The following is a 25,310-nucleotide window of genomic DNA, read 5'->3' as shown; positions in this document are numbered from 1 at the left end:
TTAATATTAAACAGGGACGAGAGGTGGGAGGGAAAGGGAGGGAGAAGGGAAATTGCATGGAAATGGAAGGAGACCCTCAGGGTTATACAAAATTACATACAAGAGGTAGCGAGGGGAAAGGGAAAAATAATACAAGGGGGAGATATGAACTGCAGTAGAGTGGGTAGAGAGAGAAGAGGGGAGGGGAGGGGAGAGGAGGGGGATAGTAAAGGATAGGAAAGGCAGCAGAATACAACAGACCCTAGTATGGCAATATATAAATCAATGGAAGTGTAACTGATGTGATTCTGCAATTTGTATACGGGGTAAAAATGGGAGTTCATAACCCACTTGAATCAAAGTGTGAAATATGATATATCAAGAACTATGTAATGTTTTGAACAACCAACAATAAAAAAAAGAAAAAAAAGGAAAAATAGTTGTACACAATACTTTTATTTTGTTTATTTTTATGTGGTGCTGAGGATTGAACCCAGGGCCTCGAATGTGCTAGGCAAGTGCACTACCGCTGAGCCACAATCCCAGTCTTTCCTTGATTATTTACAAGGAAAGCATCTGCATTAAGTAGTTAGGGCTGCCACAACAAAGTACAACAGACTGGGGAGCTTAAATATCAGAAACAGATTTCTTTAGAGGTCAAGAGGAAAGACGTTCAAGATCAAGATACTGGCAGGGTTGGTTTTTACTGTGGGCCATTCTCTATGGCTTAGAGCTGCCACCTTCTTTTGGTATCTTCATATGGTCTCTCTGTGCCTGTTTAATGTCTATAATTCTCAACTTCTTATAAGGACATTAGTCATACTGGATTAGACCCACCCAAATGACCTTATTTTAATTATATCTTTAAAAGTCTATCTTCAAATATGGTCATACTATGAGGTACTAGGGGTTAGGATTTCAACATGAAATTTCCGAGGGCCACAATTCAGCCAATAACAATATCATCTTATATTTTTTATGTTTTTTTTTTCCTGTAACATGCATGCTGTTTGTTTTATTAGTAGTTCATTCCTTTTTATGGGCAAAGAATATTTCACTGCATGGATATACCATGCCATATTTTACTTACTCAACTACTAGTTGATAAACATTTGAGTTGTTTCCACTGTTTGACTATTATAAATAATGCTACTGTGAACACTCATGTACAATTTTTTTGTTTTAATACTTTAAGTTTTCAATATTCTTAAGTGTATTCCTAGGAGCAGAAGTTGAGTCATATGGTAACTATGTGTTTAACTTTTTAAAAAAATTATTAAAGCCATCCTAGTGGGCAGAAAATGATATCTCACTGTGGTTTTAATTTGTGTGTTCATAATGACCAACAATTGCTGAACGTTTTTTCATGTGCTTATTGCCTGTACATCTTCTCAGAGGAAATGTCTTCTCAAGTCTTTTGCCCATTATTTAAAAATATTTTTTAGATGTTGATGGATCTTTATTTTATTCATTTATTTAAATTCGGTGCTGAGAATCGAACCCAGGGCCTCACACATGCTAGACAATGCTCTACCACCGAGCCACAACTCCAGCCCCAGTTCTTTTGCCCATTTTAAGAATTGTTATTTTGTTGTTGAGTTGTAAGAATCCTTTATATAAATCTGTTTATAAAATCCTGAACAGATAAATTTAAATATCAGATGTGCAAACATTTCTTCCATCTTTGGGTCTTTTTTAAAAAAAACATTCCTGAATAGTGTCCTTTGATGTGTTAAGAGTTTTTAATTTGATAAGTACAATTATCTGATTTTTTTCTTTTTCTTAATTTCTCTTTTTTTGTTCTTCTAAAATGTTTTTAGCTGTTGATGGACCTTTCTTTATTTATATGCGGTTGATAATTAAACCCAGTGTCTAGCCTCACGCATGCTAGACAAGTGCTCTACCACTGAGCTATAACTCCAGCCCGCCCGTCTTTCTTTCTTTCCTTTTCCTTTCTTTCCCCTTCCTCCCTCCCTCCCTCCCTCCCTTCCTTTCTTCCATGTTGGGGGATCAAACTCAGGGCCTTGCACATGCTAGGCAAGTGCTCCATCACTGAGCTGTATTCCTAGCCCTATTTTTAGTCTTATTATGCTTTTGATGTCAAATCTAAGAATACACTATTAAATCCAAAGTAATAAAGACTTACTTTTATATTTTCTCCTATAGTTAGATCACTGATACACTTTGAGCTAATTTTTGTGCAGCAGAGGTTCGACTTATTTCAACTCTGTTCTTTTGCACTTGTCCCAGAACTTTTGTTGAAGATATTATTCTTTTGTCTTTGAATTGTCATAATACCCTTGTGGAAAAATCAATTGTCTACAGATACATGTGTTTATTTCTAGAATATCAATTTTATTTCATTAATTTATATGCCCATCTTTATGCTTCTACCACACTCTACTTGTAGTATGTTTTGAAATTTCGAAGTGTGAGTCCTCCAACTGTTTATCCTTTTGAATGTTGCTATGGTTATTTAAAGTTCCTTACAGTTCCATGTAAATTTGAAGAGTGCCTTTTCCATTTCTGCAGAACAGGTCACTGGAATTTTGACAGGATTGCATTAAATCTGTAGATCATTTTTGGAAGATACTAAAAATTATCGATATGAAAGCCTCAAATCCACAAACATTTATTATAATCCAATTATTCAGTTCTTTTTTTCTGCAGTGTTTTATAGTTTTTACTCTTCAATGTCTTTGGTCAAAAAATTTTTTCCTGGGCTTGGGATGTGGCTCAAGCGGTAGCTCACTCACCTGGCATGCGTGCGGCCTGGGTTTGATCCTCAGTACCACATACAAACAAAGATGTTGTGTCTGCGAAAAACTAAAATATTTTTTTAAAAAAATCCTCTCTCTCTCTCTCTTTTAAAAAAATTTTGTTTCCTGTGTATTTTATTCTTTGGATACTATTAAAACTGCAATTGTTTTCTTAATTTTCTTTTTGGAAAAGAATTATCATTAATAGAGTGTAGAAACACAATGGGTTATTGTGTTTGATTCTGTACCCACAAGATCAAACTTTGCTCAATCATTTTATTAGCTATAGTAGTAATTACACGAATTCTATAGTTTTCTACATATAATCATGTCATCTGAAAGCAGAGGTCATTTTAATTCTTCTTTTCCTTTTCCTTACCTAACTGCTCTAGCTAGGACTTCTAGTACAAAGGTGGATAGCAGGAGTGAAAGCAGGCATCCTCATTTTGTTCCTGATTTTAGGGTGGAAACCCTTTCAGTCTTTTATCATTGAGTATGATATTAAATCTGGTTTTCCACAAAAACTATCAAGGTGTGGAAGTTCCCTTCTATTTCTAATTTGCTGAGTTTTTCAACCCATTAAAGGGGGTTGAATTTTCTTAAATTTTTTTCTGTGTCTACTAAAGTGATCAAGTGATTTTCACCTTATTTTATTAAATTTACTTTTTTGGTTAATCTTTAAGGTATTAAGATTGGTAATATTAGAGAATTTAACTTTCAAAAGAAATACAGAATAACATTGTTATTTTATGACTTGTTCAAAGAGCTATGTTATTCATCAGTAGGAGTTCTTTATATAGACAGAAAACAATCACACATAAACTATTAGGGCCAGTAGAGCTAGTTTTAGAGTTATGATCCCAGAGAAAATAATCTATGATAACATCTGCTTCAGTTACATACAAAGCATTTCATAAAATATTAAGGAGAAAAGCAAGCTTCATAAATAATTAAAATGTAATAAAACTCCTAGACCCAGCTGTTTTCATTTAGAGGATGAAAGATATAGACAGCACCTTAACAATTATAGTGTTTTATGTCAGTATGAATTACCCCCCAAATATCTTTGGGAATATGTTACATTTTAGACATGTTAGAAAAATAGATTTTTACCTCAGAAGACAGAGTAATAATGATGTACAGTAAAAAAACCTAAAGACTTTCAAACTTCCCAGTAGGTTATCAAATCACCTAGTTGCCTTCAGCAGTTTGACAAGAGTCATGTAACAAGCTCTTTATAAAAGAAAAGCACAAGGCATAAAACTTGTAGGTGAAAGCTTTTCTCACTTGGAACAAAAGGGAGCCTCTCCCGGATATATCATTCTTGTTAAAATTTTATTCCCACCACTTTCACCATAAACGTAAGAGCATCTCATTAATTGCTCATCCCTGGGGAACAAAACACTCACATTAGGAAAGGCACAAAATGAAAGCTTATCTCTTTATATATCCAAACTAATTCATAAATTCTTAATATATTTTAAATTAAAGTAACAAACTATAGGAATAATATAGCATAGTATAACACAGTAGAAAAGTACATAGAGCACTATGTGCATGTGACCCTGGGCAAGTCATATAAACTACCTGAGTCTGTGTTCCTCTCCATCAGATGAGCATGTTAATACCAATGACATGGGTTTCACAGTATGAGATGTAGATGTGCTAAAGAAAATCCTAGGAAATTAGGTGTGTGTACAATATTAGCGACTTGTTATAACCATGTTTTCTAAACTACCAGTACTGTACCCAAGCTAACTTTTTCTTGGAAAAAGAAATTTCAAAAAAGTTTAAAAGGATAGAATAAAAATATGAATAAAAAATGTTTTCCAATAAAATTAGAAATGAAAAATGTCACCTTACCATATAGTTGCACTGAATGCAAACTGTAAAATTCACTTCTAAATAATTCATGGGTTAATATAGAAATAACAAAAAAAGCCCTACATATCACAGAGGGAGAAATTTTTTAGCCTTAAATGGGTTTACTTGAAAACAGAAAGACTGAAAATAAAGGTCCTAAATAGGAAAATAAGCTTGAGAAAGACAAGAACATAAACTTTAAAAAAAGAAATAATGTAGATAAAGGTAAAACTTAGGGACATAGCATTGGGAAGCAGAACAAAAGCTGGTTCTGGCAAAGATGAATAAAGGACTGGTATGTTAGATCAAAATAAGAAAGCAAGGCAATATTTGAAATAAAAAGAGAAATAACCAGAAGCAAAAAAGCATATGAGAAACTTATGCCATCAAGTCTGGTAACAACTGAAATAGACAACTGTTTAGAAAATGCAGGTTACCAAAATGTATTGAAAAAGAAGAAGAAAACCTGAATGGACCAATGAATAAAAAGGATTTGGTAAATGGTCAGAAACTAAGCACTACATAGAAGGAATTAAGTTATGATGCTTCCTTTAAGACTTAGAAAATGGAAAGATCGCCCATGTTCTTGGATAGGCAGAATAAATACTGTCAAAATAGCCATACCAAAAGTGCTATAAGATTTAATGCAATTCCTTATTTTTATTATTGGTTGTTCAAAACATTACAAAGCTCTTGACATACCATATTTCATACATTTGATTCAAGTGGGTTATGAACTCCCATTTTTACCCCGTATACAGATGCAGAATCACATTTTAATGCAATTCCTATTACAATTCCAATGACATTCTTCATAGAAATAGAAAAAGCAGACATGAAATTCATTTGGAAAAATAAGAGGCCCAGAATAGCCAAAGCAATCCTTAGTTTGGTAAGATAGTGAAGCAGGAGGCATCACAATACCAGAACCTAAATTATACTCAGACCTATAGTAACAAAAACAAATGGTCCTGGGAAAACTAGAAATACATATGTAGCAAAATTAAATTAAACACCTACCTCTCACCCTGCATAAAACTCAACTCAAAATGGATCAAAGACCTTGGAAAGACCCTGTGCCTACTGGAAGGAAAAACAGGCACAAATCTCCATCATGCTGGGTTAGGAACCGAATTCCTCAACAAGATTCCTAAAGCCCAAAAAATAAAATCAATACTAAATGGGATGCTGTCAAACCAAAAAGCTTCTTCACAGCAAAGGAAACAATAAAGAATGTGAAGAGAGAGCCTACAGAATTGGAGAAAATCTTTACCATTTGCACCTCAGATAGAGCATTAATCTCCAGGATATATAAAGGACTCAAAAAACTTAACAAAAAAAAAGAAAGAAAGAAAAAAGAAAAGAAAAGAAAAGAAAAAAGAAACAAAAACAAACAAATCAATAAATGGGCTAAGAAACTGAACAGACACTTCACAGAAGAAACACAATCAATCAACAAATATAATTGCTAGAGATGTCGAACAAAAAATGTTTGACATCTCTAGCAATTGAGAAAACGCAAATTAAAACTACATTGAGACTTCATCTCATTCCAGTCAGAATGGCAATTACCAAGAATATAAGTAACAATAAATGTTGGCAAGGATGTGGGGCAAACGGTATACTCATAGACTACAAATTGGTGCAACCACTCTGGAAAGCAGTATGGAGATTGCTCAGAAAACTTGGGAGTGCAACAACCATTTGACTCACCTATCCCACTCCTCTGCATATCCCTAAAGGACTTAAAATCAGCATACTATAGTGATGTGGCCCCATCAATGGTTATAGCAGCTCAATTCACATTAGCTAAGATATGGAACCAACTTAGGTGCCTTCAACAGATGAATGGATAAAGATAATGTGATTATACACACACACACACACACACACACACACACACACACACACACAATGAATATTACTCAGTCATAAAGAAGAATAAAATTATGGCATTTGCCAGTAAATGGATGGAACTGGAGACTATCATACTAAGTGAAATAAGCCAACCACAAAAAAACAAAGGCTGAATGTTCTAATATGTGAATGCAACACACAATGGGGTGGGTGGGAGAATAGCTGTTCATTGGATTAGATAAAGGGGAATGAAGGGAAGGGAGGGGGCATGAGAATAGGAAAGACAGTAGAATGAATTAGACATAATTTCCCTATGTCTATACATGAATATGCGACCAGTGTTAACTCCACATCACAAGAATGGAAAGTTATACTCCATGTATATATAATATGTCAAAATACAGTTTACTGTCATGTACAACTAAAAAGACCAAAAAGTATTTTTTTTCCTGGCCCCTACAGCTTTACACATGCTAGGCAAGCATTCTCCCACTAAGCTATATCCCTAGCCTGGCCAAGATGCTTTTACAGACTTTTTTTCAACATTTTTTTGTGAAAAATTTAAAATATGCACATAGTAAAATAAAAAGAATTAGATAATGAACACCTAGATACCCATTGTAATTCTACAATTAATATTTTACTTCATTTTCTTTCACACACTTTTATCTATCTATCCATCCATCCTTCTTTTTACATATGAATCCTTCTGTTTTGTTTTTTTTTTTGGGGGGGGATTCTGGGGGTTAAGAATATACAAAATAGACATATGACAAGACTTAAAGTACCAGGGTAGTAATGTTTATATTTCCCCATCACCTTTGCATTTCTAATGTTTTGCTAATAGATCATTAAAACTCTGGTATATTGAAAAGAATATATACATAAGGAGGATAAAAAGTTTGTGCCCCTTTTCTTTCCCGTCTTTGGATACTGTCATGCAAAGATGGATACTCTGATCCCTTTACAAATGGTTTCTAAAAGATATAGTCAGTTCCCACTTCCCCTGCCAAAAAAAGAGAATTGAACAGGATCTTTTAAAGCAGCAGCTACAAAACACATACATTTTTATAAATGTATGCACTCAGTCAGGAAACATTTACTATGTATTTCATTTATTAGGAAGAATATAACATTTACTAATCACAAGAATAATTAATCTTTCAAAAGAATAGTTCCACTACAAAAAAATTAACTCTATTAGAACCTAAAGAAAAGAAATTACATATATTTTTTCTACACACATTGGGACATGTGAGCAAAGTTGACAGATCAGTATTTTTAAATGAAAAGACTAGTGTTGAAGAATGACAGCATATGTCAAAAACCATGATACTGTAGTATTCAATCTGAAGTAGGAGGATGTTTCTGTTCCCCTGTGGATGAGTTAGAAGGATGCTGTCTCCAGACAGTTGTCCTTTAAGCATTCTTCTAGTATTACATTAGTTTCTTTGTTTTGTTTGTAGCAAAAACACGTTGAATTCTGAAATGGTTAACACCACCCACTGCAGTGAAGGTACTTTACCTTGCTGGAGTTCTCTAACAAAAACTGGAATGTGTTCTGCACAGTTTGGCATGTTTCTAGCTCAGTCCGGCTGAAGGCTATTAAATAATCCTTGAGGTGATCATACACATTGCCATGGAGAGCCTAGAATAGTGGTGCAAATAAAAGCAAAAAAAAAAAAAAGTTGTGATAAAGTTGACACATAATACCTCTATGTCTACAAGAAAAGTATGAAAGTTCAGTTTGAAATCTATTAATAATAAATGCACAGGATATAGACTGTTGAGTAAGAATAATATAAACAGTTAACAATCACTTGAGAAATGCTGAATCTCTCTAATAAAAAAGCAACTACAAAAGGTAAAATCCAAGGGCTAGTTTTGTGGCTCCTCAGCACCACATTAAATAAATAAATAAATAAATAAATAAATAAATAAATAAATAAATGATTGTGTCCATCTGCAACTAAAAAAAGATATTTTTAAAAAGGTAAATTTCAACACTGGTAAAGCTGAAAGTGAAACAGAACATGACATGGAGACAAAAACTTCTGGTTTCTGATCTTTACTCATCTGCTTGTTACAATTTCTCTAGATACTTTATGTCAGAGGAGGCACAGACATTTAATACAATAATAAAAGCAAAGAATCCAGGCACAACTCTTGGAGCAGTTACTCAATAAAAAATCTCCTCCATTTTAGTTAGCATATACTTTCCAAAGGAAGGTCAGAGAAAAAACAATAAAAGTATTTTTAAAAAATGACTCAGATTCTGTTTTGTTTTCTATCTCTATGACTATTTTGGACAGTTCACATAAATGAAATCATATAATATTTGGCCTGGATCCTGTTACTTGGCATAATGTTTCAAGGTCCATCAATGTAATAATATTTCATTCCTTTTTACAGCTAAATAATACTCCACCATATGGATGTACTCTTTTGTTTATCCATTTCTTCAGATGATAAAAATTCATTCCCTTTCCACTATTATGAATAATGCTGCTATGAACATTTGTTTGAGCACCTGTATGGAGATTGAGCACACAAATGAAAATGTTCTTGTCATTCATATCTAAAACAGAGTCCAGAGGTCATGGGAAACACTTAGGTTTCTAATGACTGTTCCAGGAACTTCCCTGGCAGGCTAATCCAGCGAAATCGCCTCCATTAAGTCTGCATTTTCATTGATTTCCTCTGTCCAATGAAACCACTAACCTTTCCTTTGTTTTCTGGACATATCAAAGGCCATCCTGGCCTGTGTACAGGTATCCTGGACTGCAATCTTATTTTTTTATTACTCCTAAATAAAACCTTATTTTTTTCTTTTGGAGATTCATCTCTCCATTTAACTCTGACACCATTTCTCCCAGGAATATACCTAGGAATGGAATTGCTGGGTTACAGGGTAATCCTCTATTTTTCTGTTTGAGAAACTGTTAAAACAATTTTTCACAGTGGCTACACCTGTCCACCAGTCCATGAGGATTCCCATTTCTCCAAATTCTTGCCAACAGTTGTTATTTTTTGGTTTTGGTATTTTTTTTTTAAATTATGAAAACCATTCTAGTGGTTGGGAAATGGTATCTCACTATGGCTTTGGTTTGTATTTCTCTAATGCAATGATGTGCTTATTGGCCATATATATGTCTTTTGAAGAAATGTCTATTCAAGTCCTTGACTCATTTTTTAATTGGGTTGTCTTTTTGATGTTGAATTTTAAGCATTCTTTACATATTTTGGATACTAGACTCTTGCAAGATATGTAATTTTCAAATATTTTCTCCCATTCTGTAAGCTGTCTTTTCACTTTCTTGATTGGTGACTTTTGATAAATGAAGGCTTTAAATTTTGATACATTCTTGCTTAGCTATTTTTTTTCCTGAAGGTATTTTGGTGATACATATAAGAATACTTAACAAAGGTTTTATATTAAATTCCATTGGTATCTTATGTTTGTCTATTGCATTAACCTTTTTTTTTATAAAATTGATTTTTAAAAAAAAATTCTGTCCCCAAATAGCAAATATTCACCTTTTGAAGTGATCAGACCACTAGATGGCACCATCAAGCACTTGAAATACAAGCAGCACAGATATCTTTAATACAATATCCATGTTGTTATGTAATATGACCAGAAACTGCTGGTGTTAAGTTGGAATAAAATCCCTACCTTAAGACATGCTTTTTATAAACTTTTTTAAAAAAAAAATAGAAACATTTAACTTCTGACATAAAGGTTTTGGCTTAGAAATGCTGGTAGTGGGTAGCGATAAAGTGTTTGCAGGAACCACTGAAGTCTTTTTTTTTTTTTAACATACAGCAAATGATAAAACAAGCATTATGAGTTTTTAAAAGAGTGACATGCATTTTAAGGTGAAACACACACACACACACACACACACACACACACACACACACACACACACACATAGTTCTTGTGACCTTAATACTGAGTACCAACTATGCCTAGGTCTTGTGCTAGCTCTATGGGTCCAAGTGATAAAAAACTGGAAATTAAAAAAAAAAGTTTTTTGTTTTTTCCTGCAGTGCCTAGAAATCAAACATAGGATTTCATACTTTCCAAAGCCTGTACTCTATTACTGATCTAACCCCACAGTCCTCAAAGTCCTTTTCTTACTTCTCATTTATACCATTGTAACAATCTCCTGTGGCCCTGCACACAGCTGTCCCTTCTCACTAACCCATTTGCACACTAAAATCAGGAGGATGTTTTGAAACTACTTATTTTACTTGACTGCTCAACACTGTCCACTCTCCACCTATCACATTTAGGATGCTTTTAAAAAATTCTTTATCATGGACTACATGATTTGACTTGGTTTATGTCTTTTGCTTCCTCACCTAATTACTCTCTAATTCTTTTCCTCATTACACTTTCTGTACAACACACATCTTTCAGCTCCACCAATACTCCCTGAGCTTTCACACAAGCTTTCCTCTGCCTTGATTACCCTCAGCCCTCCCTTTCTGGCTCACTCTAATTCATCTTGAAGAACTTCACTTGATCATTATCTACTCTGGGTATCTCTCTTCTCTTTCTTAGCTTTTTTTTTCCTGAAGGTATTTCTCTTTCTGCTTCATAACATGTTACCTCATGCTTATAATATTTGTCTGTCTTTCCTTGGGATCTACATGGAAGAGAGATCATGCCTGTCTGTTCATCACTACATCTTCTGTGCTAATTATGGGGATTGACATATTAGTAGTGCTCAATAAATATTTGTTTTACAAATAACACATGGATCAAAATTCACAGGATTGAAGAAGAATGCACCCACACAGAACCTCATAACTAAAAATTTAAGACTAATGATGTTATAATTACCAAAATTTTGGAAAAGACACATAAGTATCTGACCTCACAAAATTCTGTCTAATGTAGTGTTTTCAAAACTTTATAGTATAGCATCTGATGTAGAATCCCATGGCATGATACATGACTTTGCATGCTTCCTTCTTCCCAGAACAGATTCTGCTTCCCTGAGCATAGGGGCAAGCTCCTAAGACCAAGCTGGTAATGCAAGGCAGAACTTAATATCCCTGCTCTCTGCCTGCAGTTACTGGGCACAGGCAGGCACTTGATCTAAATTAGAGCATCCTGGGATAGAAGCCGCAACAAGTCCAAAATGGCCTATCTTTCACACCACATGACTATTCTCACCTTGTAGTTATTTATTCATATTTGTGTAGGAGAGAATTAAAACAACTCATAAAGAAAAGCTGTGATGAGAAATCTGAGAGTAAAGATGGCAAGGGGGACTAGAGAGAGAGATCTGGGCAGTGTCCTGGAATAGGGTAGTTCCTAAAGCAAGCTCTTCTGTGATTTGTTTACAGTAGCCAACACATTCCCATTTTTAAAGCTACTTTGAGTTGAGTCTTTGTTACCTGCAATCAAAAGAATCCTCACTAAAGATGAATGAATGACAACTGTAGCTTATATCAACCATATCTAAATTGTATGTTTTGGTTGTATTAAAAGGAAAAAAATCAACAACCCTTGATTCACATAGATAATTGCAAATAAAATTAATAGTTTGCTTTTCAATATTCCTTTATCTAAGTGAATCTAATACCTTAAGGCAACAATTTTTTATGTCAGAGATGAATAAAATGTAATCCAAAAGCTGCATCTATTCTTATAAATTTGAAAGAAGAACTATTTAAAGCTTATGCTAAATGTAAAAGTATCACAACTATAAAAGTTTGATAAGGACATGCATAGTAAAGATGCATCTGTGTCTTGTCTAGCATTTAAACATTTAACTAAGACATAAGAATGTTCTCAAAGTACACTTGTTCAATTTCAAATTGAGCAGATGTGCACAAATTTTAGTTCAAAGAGACCTGTGTAAAGAGTCATAAAACTTTTTAAAAATGCTCAGAAATTGAAAGCATTCTTTCAAGGTTTATACAAATACTGAACTAACCTGACAATATCAGTTCCTTGGTTGTTTTCCATATGAAAAATTTGGTAGGTAACTTAACCAAATGTACATTTTAAAAAACAGTCAAACTGGGTACAGTGGTGCACATCTGTAATTCCATTGGCTCAAGAGGCTAAGGCTAGAGGACCACAACTTCAAAGCCAGCCTCAGCAACTTAGTAAGCTACTCAGTAACTTAGTAAGACCTTGTTTTAAAAAATAAATAAATATTTTTTTAAAAAAAGGACCAGAGATGTGGCACAGTGGTTAAGCATCCCTGGGTTCAATCCCTAGTACAAAACAAACAACCAAATACGCCAAACTTGTGACTGACTACCTAATACAAATTCTTAAAAAAGGAGAATTCTGTAATATTTAGGCTGAGAAACAATGGGACCCGTAAACAGCAATATATTTTAATGGTCCAATGGTGTTTTTGAAAAACAAAACACCTGAATTTGAATGCCTTCAGTAGCCATGCTCTTTTCAGTTAGCTAGCTGCACATCACCTGTTATCCATTCACCTTAACTCTACCCTCTACTCATTCTATCTGCTTTATTTCTAAAATCAGTTGAGTTTAGAACCAAAACCCATAATGGTAAATATGCAAAATAGTAAGAAAAATTGGAAATAGTCTAAAGACAAATGAAAAACTTAGAATTCTAAGATGTTTCACTGAACGTTTAATTTACAGGAAAGTATAAATTCCCTGGAACTTATTTGAAGAGAAAAAATATGACGAGTTAGAAATTTGGAGAAATTTTTTTTCTAAGCATTTGATGCAATTTCCCCTAATGTGAGAACAGTGGCCTCCTTATTTTCAATTCAGAAAGGTCATAAAGTCTTTAGTCAGCATTATGCTAAAATCTCCTGAATTTCCTTAATGCAGCCTAGAAAAACAAACTTCTTTTCTGAGAGCCATGAGTATTTCTAAAATAGTCTTTGGTAAAAGTCAAGGAAATAAATATCAAAATGATAAATGTGAGCTGTCTTGAAATTCTACAGTCCTCCTTTGCTGATGTTGGAAGCAAACACTGATTGCCTGTATGCTTTTGTTTATCTTTCTCAGAAGATCCCAAGCTGTACCTGCAGAGAAAGTAGCTTCTTACAGATTAAAACAACAATAATAACAACAACAAAAAAAATCAAAGCAAGTACGGCTGCTTTGCATTACTGTAAATATCTGAACATGTGGCTGAATTTGTCAATCGATATAAAGTAAAATTAAAAACACATCACCTAATTTTATACTTGGTTGTTTTGTTTTAGATCTCTGAGCTACATAAGAGTTCTGTGAAAGAGGAAGGAAATAGGAAAGTCTCTGTCTGTGACTTACAAAGTCAACAAAGAAAAAATTCAAAACTGCTTTTCTAAAGTCTGTGTTGTCTACTGGCACACAAGTGAAGTCAGATGCCAAAAGATCCGCTGTACTGCTCATGGCCAGGCAGTCTGAATGTGCTACAACCACATGATGCTGAGGCAGCAACCCCAGTGCAGCACATCCAAGAGGAAACCTGAACCACGCACACCTGCATTCAAATCCCAGTCCAGCTCCTACTAGCAGTATCACTCTACAAAGACTCTTTAAAAAAAATGGGCCAAGGACCTTTATTTTATTTTTATGTGGTGCTGAGGACCGAACCCAGGGCCTCACACGTGCTAGGCGAGCACTCTACCCCTGAGCCACAACTCCAGCCCCTCTACAAAGACTCTTAACCTTGAGCTTTACACACCTGAACCGATGGAATAATAAAACTTAACCATTTCTACCAGAGAATTTTACCAATTTTCCTATAAAACTATGTAAGATTGGGGGCTGGGGTTGTGGCTCAGTGGTAGAGTGCTTGCCTAGCATGTATGAGACATTGGGTTCAATTCTCAGTACCACATAAAAATAAATAAAGTAAAGGTCTATTGACGACTAAAAGAAAAAAAAAGAAGACTGTGAGGAATTTTGGTGACAGGTTTGGTTTGAGTCTACTGTGTACTTGAATAGTATAACTTCTAAGTTTATTTCCTTATCTATAAAATAAAGAGATAATAACAGTATCTTCTAATTAAGTCTCTTAAATAGGTATTTTCTATGCTGTATTTTAATTCTCTTATTTCTTTTACTATAATTTTGGAGCTGTATTTGTAGTGGTTGATAGGGATTATAATTAACATCTTCACTTAAAACAATCTGGTTTGGATTAATACACACTTAATTTAAATCCCATACAACAACTCTGCTCCCATACGACTCTATTCCCTCCCTTCTCTGTGCTATTTATTGTCATAGAAATATATCTTTATACATTATAAGCCCATCAAAAATGTTTAATAATTATTGTTTCATGCATTGTCCTGGGGACTGAGCCTAGGGGCACTCAATCACTGAACCACATCCCCAGCCCTTTTTATATTTTATGTAGAAACAGGGTCTCGCTGAGTTGCTTAGGGCCTTGCCAAGTTGCTGAGGCTGGCTTTGAACTCAAAATCCTCTTGCCTCAGACTTCTGAGCCACTGGGATAACAGGCGTGTGCCACTGCGCCTAACTCATGCATTTTCTTTTAAAGCAGACATTACATTATCCACTCTTTCTTGGTCTAGATAACCTCATTATTCTTGCCTTTAAGTTCGCAGATTCTTTCTTCTGCCAGCTCAATTTTGTTGTCAAAAACATTCAGAATATTTTATTTCAGTTATTATACTTTTGTATGTGAGTGTGTGATGCTGGGAGTCAAACTCCGGGCCTTACAAATGCTAGGCAAGCACTACCAATAAGCTACACCCCCATCTCAGTGATTGTACTTTTTAACTTCAGAATTTCTATTTGGTTTCCTTTTAAAATTTGTATCTCTGTTGACATTTTATGTTTGGTGAGATTCATTTTTATAATTTCCTTTACTTCTTTAGACATGGTTTCCATTAGCTATTTGGCTATAATAAAAATAGGTGCTTTTAAATCTTTAAACTAATAAGTCCCCCGTAACTTCCGCAGGGACAGTTTCTGTTGATTCCTTTTTTATCCTCCGTATGGGCCATACATCCTGTTTCTCTACATGTCTCATATATCTTTTTTTTTGTTGTTGTTAAAAATGAAACATTAAAATGGCAGCTCATCAACTGCACCACCCCAGCAGCAAAGAAATGCACTTCTTTAGCAGTGGTCCTGATGACCCATAGGTAGTGAGGATATGTGCACATATGTGGAGCTGGAGCAAACAGACCTGGAGGGCAAAAAGACCTCATACAGAGAAACTGACATAAGTTCAGGTCTTCAGGTGTCTGAACCAGAGAAATGTAAAGATAAGACAATAGGTAGAACTGATGCAAACAGAACTATTCTTGACATTCCAATTTAGTCATAGAATTTTCTCATATCTATCTTTTGACTGTATTATTTACATGGCATCCTTTCTGTGTATTTTTGATGATGAAGTACTGAAACTCCAGAAAGTACTTAGCATGAAGAATATCAAGTCTCGTTCATGAGGCAATATCACTGATGCTGATCTAAATGTTCCTTTAAAAAAATTTATTATTTAATTATAGTTGGACACAATACCTTTATTTATTTTTATGTGGTGCTGAGGATTGAACCCAGGGCTTCGTAAGTGCTAGGCGAGTGCTCTACCTCTGAGCCACATCCCCAGCCCTCTAAATGTTCTTTACATTGAAATTCTAGAGAAGAGTTAATATACGTTTCTTGGACATGTGGAACCATTAAAGGAAACAAACCTATCCTCTTATATGCTTCAACTGTTCTCTTATGAAACAACAATTGCTGGTTGGTGGTCTGATTCTTTTTAGACCCACAACAGCCTCCATCTAACAGAAACAATATTAGGCAGATGGTGTACACGTGACAGCTAAATTTCTTTGCATCTGCCAAATCTGTGCAATTTTGGGATACTATGATATAAAAGAACCTGTGATAAACACAATATTTAAGTAATTATACCCAGCAATTCAATTCAATAAAATATTTCTTGAGATCTTAACTGTGTGTCAAGAACTATGTTGAAACTGAATTTGTATTTGTTTTTAAATAAATAACCATTAGAAATGCTCCAAGTATTAAAAACAAGCATGTAATAGGATAATTTTAACTACCAGCGGTGACAGAAGAGAGGCATCTGGACAAATATTAATATTTAAGGAAGATTTTCTGGAGAAAATGATCCCTGAGTGCACTCAATACAGGTTGAGCATCCCTAATCTAAAACTCCCAAATCCAAAATACTATGAAATCTGAAATGTTTTTAATGCCACGATACTAAAAAATTGTGGATTTGGGGGAACAATTCAGATTTCCAGATTAGGGATGCTCAATTGGGAAAATCTATGCAAATATTCCCCAAATCTGAAAAACTGCAAAATCTAAAATAGTCCCAAGCATTTCAGATAGGGCTTCTCAATTTGTGTCTTGCAAGGCACTATGGGAAATACAAAACATAAAACATGTGAAACAATTAAAGAATAATATAGGCTATGCGCAATGGCACATGCCTGTAATCCCCATGGCTCAGGAAGCTGAGGCAGGATAGTTAGTTCAAAGCCATCCTCAGCAACTTAGCAAGGCCCTAAGCAGCTCAGTGAGACCCTATCTCTAAAATATAAAAAAAAGGCTGGGGATGTGGCTCAATGGTTAAGTGAGCCTGGATTCAATCCTTGGTTATGCGGGGTAGGGAGGGGAGGAGTGGTGTCTGAGTTACTAAATATGTAATGTAGGGTATTTTAAAATTTAAATTTTACTTTTTTGATATTTAGTTATTTAGAATACCAAATCTTTCAAGTTCAGAATCTATTAAAAAAAAAGAATTTGGTTTTCTTTATTATAAACGTTAACATGTCTATACTAAAGTCAATTCCAGTAAAAAAACTCTGCTTGCGAAACAGTATTTGGATCACAGAAAAAATCATTAGCTAAGGACATTTATGAAAGAAGGTCAAGAAACACAGGATCCATTTCTCAGCACCAATGACAGTAATTCCTCCCTAAAAAAAAAAAAAAAAGAAAATCACAACTAAACATTTTATTTTTCCAATTAGTAAGACTGATGCTGCCATAGACTGTGTGTCTCAATACTTTCTAAGGAAAGGGCTTAAAAATCTAAAACAAAAAAAGTTCAATTCCTTATTCCAAAGTTTAAGGTATCTACAATTCTAACTTAATTTTGCTAAAAGAATTATGGAAGTTTATTTAGATGTTAAAAATTGCCTAATTGGTAAAAATCTTTTCAGTTTCTCTGTTAGATTTTGATCTCTTAGAGAAATTTCCCTGACCTTTAGGAAATCTATGAAGCAGGCTGGTGGTTCTTTCTATAAGCAAGTAGTAAAGTTCCAGGAGGCTTCTCTGAGCACATCTGTGCCCTGCTTACACAGCCTCTCTGGCAGGAGCTCCTAGTGTGACAACATAACAGCCTCATGTAGAAAGTGAAAAGGCATTTATGGCCTCACGTAGATGATTCTTGGGCTCGAATTTCACAAAAGCAAGGGAAATAAGTTTCAGCCCTAACTAAGTAGGAAACTGCTTTGCCTTTAGTATTAGCCTTTTTTTTCAAGAGAGAGAGAGAGAGAGAGAGAGAGAGAGAGAGAGAGAGAGAGAATGAGAGAGAAATTTTTAATATATTTTTTTTAGTTTTTCGGTGGACACAATATCTTTATTTTATTTTTATGTGGTGCTGAGGATCAAACCCAGCGCCCCGTGCAGGCCAGGCGAGCACGCTACGGCTTGAGCTATATCCCCAGCCCAAGTATTAGCCTTTTTAACTCATTACTATTTAAGATTTCAAAGACTGAAATCTTGGAACAATATTTATTTATTCATGGTACAGGGGATCGAACCCAGGGCCTCATACATGCTAGGCAAGCACTTTAATACTAAGCCACATCTCCAACCACTCCAATAATATTTAAATGGTCCTTTGTGTTTGTTTATGCTTATCAGAAAATGCACCACACTGTTAATACTAAAAAGATCTTTCATAAAGCATATTGATATTCCTGTTGATAAACCACTTTGATCAGAAACATGTTGTTTATAAAATGCAGTTATACAAAATATCATTTTATTTGCTAATAGTCACTGTATCATCCATGTCTAAAATAGTATCTAAGAGAATATAAGTATTTAAAAATGACTTTAGAGGGCTGCGGATATAGCTCAGTTGGTAGAGTGCGTTCCTTGTGTGCACAACACCCTGGGTTCAATCCCCAGCACCACACACACACACAAACACACACATACACACACACAAAAAAAACCCAACAACTTAAAAATGACTTTAAATGTCAGTTTGCTTAGTATCATTACTAAATAAAAATGTTTAACTTATAAATAAGCAAAAATTAAATCTTTAAAATGTTAATAATAGGCCATGTTCATTCACAAATTGTCACACACACACCTGTTTTTTTTTAAATCCTAGGGACTGAACAAAAGACAAGAAAGAACATGCCAAGGTAATAGAATCATTTACTACTGTGTAGTGGGGTTATTTTCTGTACTCTGCAAATTTTCTTTTGTTACTTTAGTAACCAAGTGAAAAATATATCAAATGAAAAATACACCTTTTTAAAAAATTAAAGAAAATCAAATGATACTTTATTATTATTTTTTGCTATACAATAGTATGCTATATGATATGCTATTTGCTTTATTTTTATTGTAGTTATCCTAGTAAGTGAGAAAGAATAGTTAAAATGGAAGCAGCCAGTTAAGTTTTATCAAACCCAAGAAAAGGTAAGGTTTGAGAAAAAGAGAGTGGCTAATTACCAAATGCTGCTGTGAAGAATAATAACTGTAAAAGGTAATAATGCCATTATTACTGACACCGTGAGAACAGTTTTATTGGTACACTGGGAGTGGAAGCCAGATTATTAAAGCAATCACAACCAACTTCATAAAGCCTAGCTAAGGGGCTGGCTCAGTGGTAGAGCACTTGCCTTGCAAGAGTGAGGCACTGGGTTTGATCCCAGCACCACATAAAAACAAATAAAGGTGGGCTAGGGTTGTGGCTTGTGGTAGAGCACTTGCTTAGCACTTGTGAGGCCCTGGGTTCGATTCTCAACACAAAAGGAAGGAAGGAAGGAAGGTGGGTATTATGTCCATTTACAACTAAAAACATTAAAAAAAAAACAAATAAAGGCATTGAGTCCATACACAACTAAAAAATATATTTAAAAAAAAAGCTTAGCTGAGAAGAAAGTGAATCAGAAGACAGAATCTTAAATAACACACATCATTGTAGTCACACTTCCCAAGACACTGAGCTCAAGATACTTTTGGAGATGTTCAACCAAAAGTTCATGAACCAAGCAGATCATCCTAAGCTTATAAAAAATGATTCCAGAAAACAGAAAGTGACTCCACTCATTTGGGGGATTTGCATGATTTTGGAACAATATAAAGTAGGCAAGGAAAATTAAAGATGAATTCTACTTATGAAGGTAGATATAAAAATAAAAAAAGTGGCTCAAATTAATTAATTAATTAATTTTTGTGGTACTGGGGATTGAACTCAGAGCCTCACTTGTGCCAGGTAAGTGCTCTACCACTGAACTATAACCCCAGTCCCTGAAAAGTGAATTTTATTTTACTTATTTATTTTTCAGTACTGATACCTAATTCAGAGGCACTTTACTACTAAGCCACATCCCCATTCCATTTTTTTCTTTTTCTTTTTAGTTGTTGTTGGACCTTTATTTTATTTATTTATATGTGGTGCTGAGGGTCAAACCCAGTGCCTCACACATTAGAAAGCACACAACCCCACTGCCCCAATCCTTTTTATTTATTTGTTTGTTTGTTTAGAGAAAGGGTCTCACTAAGTTGCTAAGGCTGGCCTTGAACTTGTGATCTTCCTGTCTCAGCCTCCCAAGTTGCTGGGAATACAGGTGTATGCCACTATGCCTGGCTGAAGAATGAATTTTACAAGTACATCATTGTTTAGTAAGATTTATTCTAGAATGAAATATTCTGATATATTATGAAAAATAAAAATCACATGCTCTTCCTTAAAAATGCAAAAAACAAACGACTCTCACCCAAGGCTCCCAAACTCAAAAACAACAATACATTATAATCAACTGATAACTATATACATAGAAAAATTAAACAGAATCTAAATATCCATTAGAACTAGACAAATTCAACAAAGATTGCATTTTAAAATAAATCTACTGAGGTGGGATTTCTGGCTTGGCAGAGTGAGTAGGTTGGCATACCCTGCCCCCCAAAATGAAACCCTATAAAACTGGATAAAATTATCAAAATCTGCCATTACAGGCTCTGGAAATCAACCCAAAACTGAAAACTGCTGAACTTTGTGTAAGAACAGAGACAATCTGTGGTATTCCTGCCTAGGGCAGTTCTCCTGTCTGTTCTATATGGAAACAGTCCTACCAGAATAAAGCTGGCAAAGAACTAGCAGGTTCATTGCCAAGAGGGACTGACTTGATTTGAAGCAGAGGGTGAAAACTCATTTCAAGTGAAATAATGAGGAGTACACCAGAAAAGGCAGTGGCTCTACTGGACTAGGGCTGTGGTCCCAGTTGGGGTGAACATCTGACCAACAGCTGGATTTAACACAAATCCAGGGAAATAAAAGCCATGTTTTCCACAAGACCCTAACTGATAGGAAGGCCACTTGTACCTGCAAGGGAGAAATGAGGGAACACAGCACAAAGTAAAGGCAGTAAAAATAAAACTACCTAAACTTGGAATGCAGTCCTCAACTAATAAATGGACCCATGAGTGAAAGAGGGCAAAGGCCTAGTGCACTGTTTGTGAGTGTTAAAAGTACAGTTTGGGACCAGTCTCTGGCTGACTGCCAAGCAATGAAGCATAGGGGAAACCATGGGAATGAATACAAAGCTCCAAAATAAAAACAATAAAAAAGAGCAAAGATACTAGTGGCTGCACACTGCAGGATAAAGAGACTCTGAAAAATTAGCCTGGATAAGCAATAAAGTAACCAACTAAACAAAAACAACCTCAGGAAGGGGTGGGAAATACAGATATTCTAAAACATGTTATCTCAGCCTGGCATGGTGATGCATGCCTGTAATACTAGTGACCTGGGATGCTGAGGCAAGAAGATCAAAATTTTGAGGCCAGCCTCAACAACAAAGCAAAACCCTAAACAACTTAGTCTCAAAGAAAAAACTGAAAAGGCTAATAGTAACCAACTAAACAAAAACAACCTCAGGAAGGGGTGGGAAATATAGATATTCAGTGGCTCAGTGGTTAAGCAAGCACCCCAGGGTTAAATCCCCAGTATCAAAAAATTAAAATAAAATTATCTCAAATACCCCCCCCCCCTTTTTTTAAATAAGAGCTATGCCAAGAAACAGTAAACTGTTATCCATACTCAGAGAATAAAGAAGTTAATAAAAATTGATATCTGTAATTGATATATTTGTTCTAAGGCACATAAAATATTGTAAACTGCCACATTAAGTACATATGAAGATAAATATTCAGGCTTTAGTCATTATTCACTGTGATGCTGACAACTCTAACTTCTAATTGCATGACAAAGAGTTAAACATAAACAATTATATAATCAAAACTTATTATGCTCAAAATGTCAACATCTGACAATACCCTCTAATTCAAGTCACTGGAAATGGGTATTATGAAAATAGCATACTTACATAAAAAATATGATGGATGAACCCAGTATTAGCTACCATTTACAGAATAGCTCTTCTGTGGCAGGAGCTTTGTATAGTATCTCTAGTTTTCACAAAATCCTGTAAGGTTGGTAACATTTTCATTTTACAGAGCAGGAAACTGAATCTTGAGAAGTTAGGCATAATAGCCAGAAGAATTTCTCAGGCTCAACTAAACATTCACACTCAGAAGACTAATCTACATAGAAAGATATAGGACAAAAATTATAGCCTGCCAGAAGGTAGCTCCAGGTATTCATTTTTTGTAGGAACAGTCTCTGCAGCAGTCTACGCAGTAGCTCACACAGCTACCTAGAGTTATTTTTTGCACCCCAGCCCCATTTCCCCTGCCCCAGGTGAGGTTCAGGTCCAAGAAAATGAGACTCACATTAGTGGGTTTGGAAGTCATTCTAGTTTAATAGCCTCTTCTCCCACAGGGCCCAAAATCTCTTATAACAATGCTATAGGTATAGATTGCAGGTCTCTGCAAGGGACACACTGTTACCAGAGTCAATGTCCTCAGGCAAACTCAATGATATGGTCTTTTAAATATTTACAGTTTTCCCATTAGATACAGTTTACTCAACAGGCATGATTTTTATCAAGCAATGTTGCCTAGTAACATTTTTGACATAGAACATATACAAAGCCTTTTCAGCAAACATTTTCAACAGGGGCAATGGGTCAAAAATTGGAGGGGCAAAAGAACCTTATATGTAACAAAGATCTGTGGTCCTCCAAAGGGTCATGGTTCATAAGCAGATACATGATCTATCTGTGGTACCAACATTTCAAATGGGGTGATGATAATTAGGGGAAAAGTTCTTAAGCTCTTTAGGGAGCAATAATATGCTTGGATAACAGATTTAAAACATTAACAAATAGCCAAATTACCAGGCAGAAGGGAAAAGGTTTTTTTAAACCTTTACTCATATTACTTGGTCAACACTACACAACTAGTAAGAAACTTACATTCAGGTTTTCATGATTATAAAGCCTGAGCATTTTCCAATGTATCTTATGCCTCAATCAAGAGCTTTAAACTTAGTAGAGGACCTAAATTCTATGTTTAAATTTATTTAAACTTTTCCTAGGTAAGAAATTCGATGTATCATAAGAGAGACTTGAACTCTTCTCTTCCAGACATATACACAGGCACCAGTTCAGCCAAGAAAAGCAGATTTAAGAGGTTTTCCAGAGCTATGATTGAGCTGTAGAAATTTCTTTACAGGTTCCCATTTCATGCCACCCAAACTTTGATCTGTGCTTAAGTGGTATGAGTAGACCTAAAGCTAAATTAAATTAAATTAATTTTGCTCAATACAATTTTATGGTATCATTATGGATAATATCGTAAATTAACTACTGCTTCTTATAAAGTATTTCAATTACTTCTAATTATTGAATGTTTTCTTTTTTTAATATATGTTTTTTTAGTTGTCAATGGACCTTTATTTATTTATTTTTATGTGGTGCTGAGAATGAAACTCAGTGCCTTACACATGCTAGGCAAGTGCTCTACCACTGAGCCACTCCCAGGTCTTTGAATGTTTTATTTCTTAACATTTCAGTTGCTTTCAGTGATCCCATCTTGATTATACATGTAGACAAATAGTTTCACATACATTTATTTATATCCTTCAAATAAATTCCTGAGATATAATTACTGAAGCAAAGAATATGGTTTATTTTTATTTAATGTTTTAACTGATATGTAAAAACAAAAATTGTACATATTTATGGGATACCCTGTGATGTTTTACTAAATGTATACATCATGTAATTTTTAAAATCAAGGTAAAAATATCTATCTCCTAAAACATTTATCACTTCTTCATGGTGAAAACTTTCAAAATCCTTTCTTCTAGCTTTTTGAAATGGTCATCCTACTATGCAAGAGCACACCAAAACTTCTTCCTATCTAATGATAACACAATATCTGTTGACCAAACCACTCCCCGTTCCATTTCCTCTGTTCCCCTCAGAAAAATAGGATCCATTTTAAGGCATGTGACATACAGTACCAACAGAGCCCCAGAAATGCTGTATCAATTTATACTCTCAACAACAGAATATGAATGTTTTAACAAATTTTTTTTAAAGAGAGAGTGACAGGGGGAGGGAGGGAGGGAGGGAGAGAGAGGGAGAGGGAGAGGGAGAGAGGGAGAGAGAGAGAGAGAGAGAGAGAGAGAGAGAATTTTTTTTTATATTTATTTTTTAGTTATCGGTGGATACAACATCTTTGTTTGTATGTGGTGCTGAGAATTGAACCCAGGTCGCACGCATGCCAGGCGAGCACGCTACCACTTGAGCCACATCCCCAGCCCCATATTAACAATGTTTTTTTAATCTTTAATCCAGCTTTTATTTTTTAAATTGGTTATTCAAAACATTACAAAGATTGCAGAATCACATCGGTTACACGTCCACATTTTTACATCATGCCATAATAGTAACTGTTGTATTCTGCTACCTTTCCTATCCTCTACTATCCCCCCTCCCCTCCCCTCCCAACTTCTCTCTCTACCCCATCTACTGTAATTCATTTCTCTCCTTATTTTTTTCCCATTCCCCTCACAACCTCTTATATGTAATTTTGTATAACAATGAGGGTCTCCTTCCATTTCCATGCAATTTCCTTTTTCTCTCCTTTTTCCTCCGACCTCATGACTCTGTTTAATGTTAATCTTTTCCTCCTGTTCTTCCTCCCTGCTCTGTTCTTAGTTGCTCTCATTATATCAAAGAAGACATTTGGCATTTGTTTTTTAGGGATTGGCTAGCTTCACTTAGCATAATCTGCTCTAATGCCATCCATTTCCCTGCAAATTCCATGATTTTGTCATTTCTTAGTGCTGCGTAGTACTCCATTGTGTATAAATGCCACATTTTTTTATCCATTCATCTATTGGGGGGCATCAGGATTGGCTCCACAGTCTAGCTATTGTGAACTGTGCTGCTATGAACATCGACGTGGCAGTATCCCTGTAGTACGCTCTTTTAAGGTCTTCAGGGAATAGTCCGAGAAGGGCAATAGCTGGGTCAAATGGTGGTTCCATTCCCAGCTTTCCCAGGAATCTCCATACTGCTTTCCATATTGGCCGCACCAATTTGCAGTCCCACCAGCAATGTACAAGAGTACCCTTTTAAATGGATGGCATTAGAGCAGATTATGCTAAGTGAAGCTAGCCAATCCCTTAAAAACAAATGCCAAATGTCTTCTTTGATAATAAGGAGAGTA

At 35.1% G+C, this 25,310-nt stretch overlaps 1 pseudogene; it reads right to left on the bottom strand.

Annotated features, from left to right (window-relative positions):
- LOC143388641 (F-BAR and double SH3 domains protein 2-like) overlaps window positions 1-25,310 on the bottom strand; it is a 150,599-nt pseudogene that overhangs the window by 86,389 nt on the left and 38,900 nt on the right.

Source organism: Callospermophilus lateralis, unplaced genomic scaffold, assembly GCF_048772815.1.
Source record: "Callospermophilus lateralis isolate mCalLat2 unplaced genomic scaffold, mCalLat2.hap1 Scaffold_148, whole genome shotgun sequence".
Taxonomy (NCBI): Eukaryota; Metazoa; Chordata; class Mammalia; order Rodentia; family Sciuridae; genus Callospermophilus; species Callospermophilus lateralis.
This window is presented reverse-complemented; position numbering and strand designations above follow the sequence as displayed.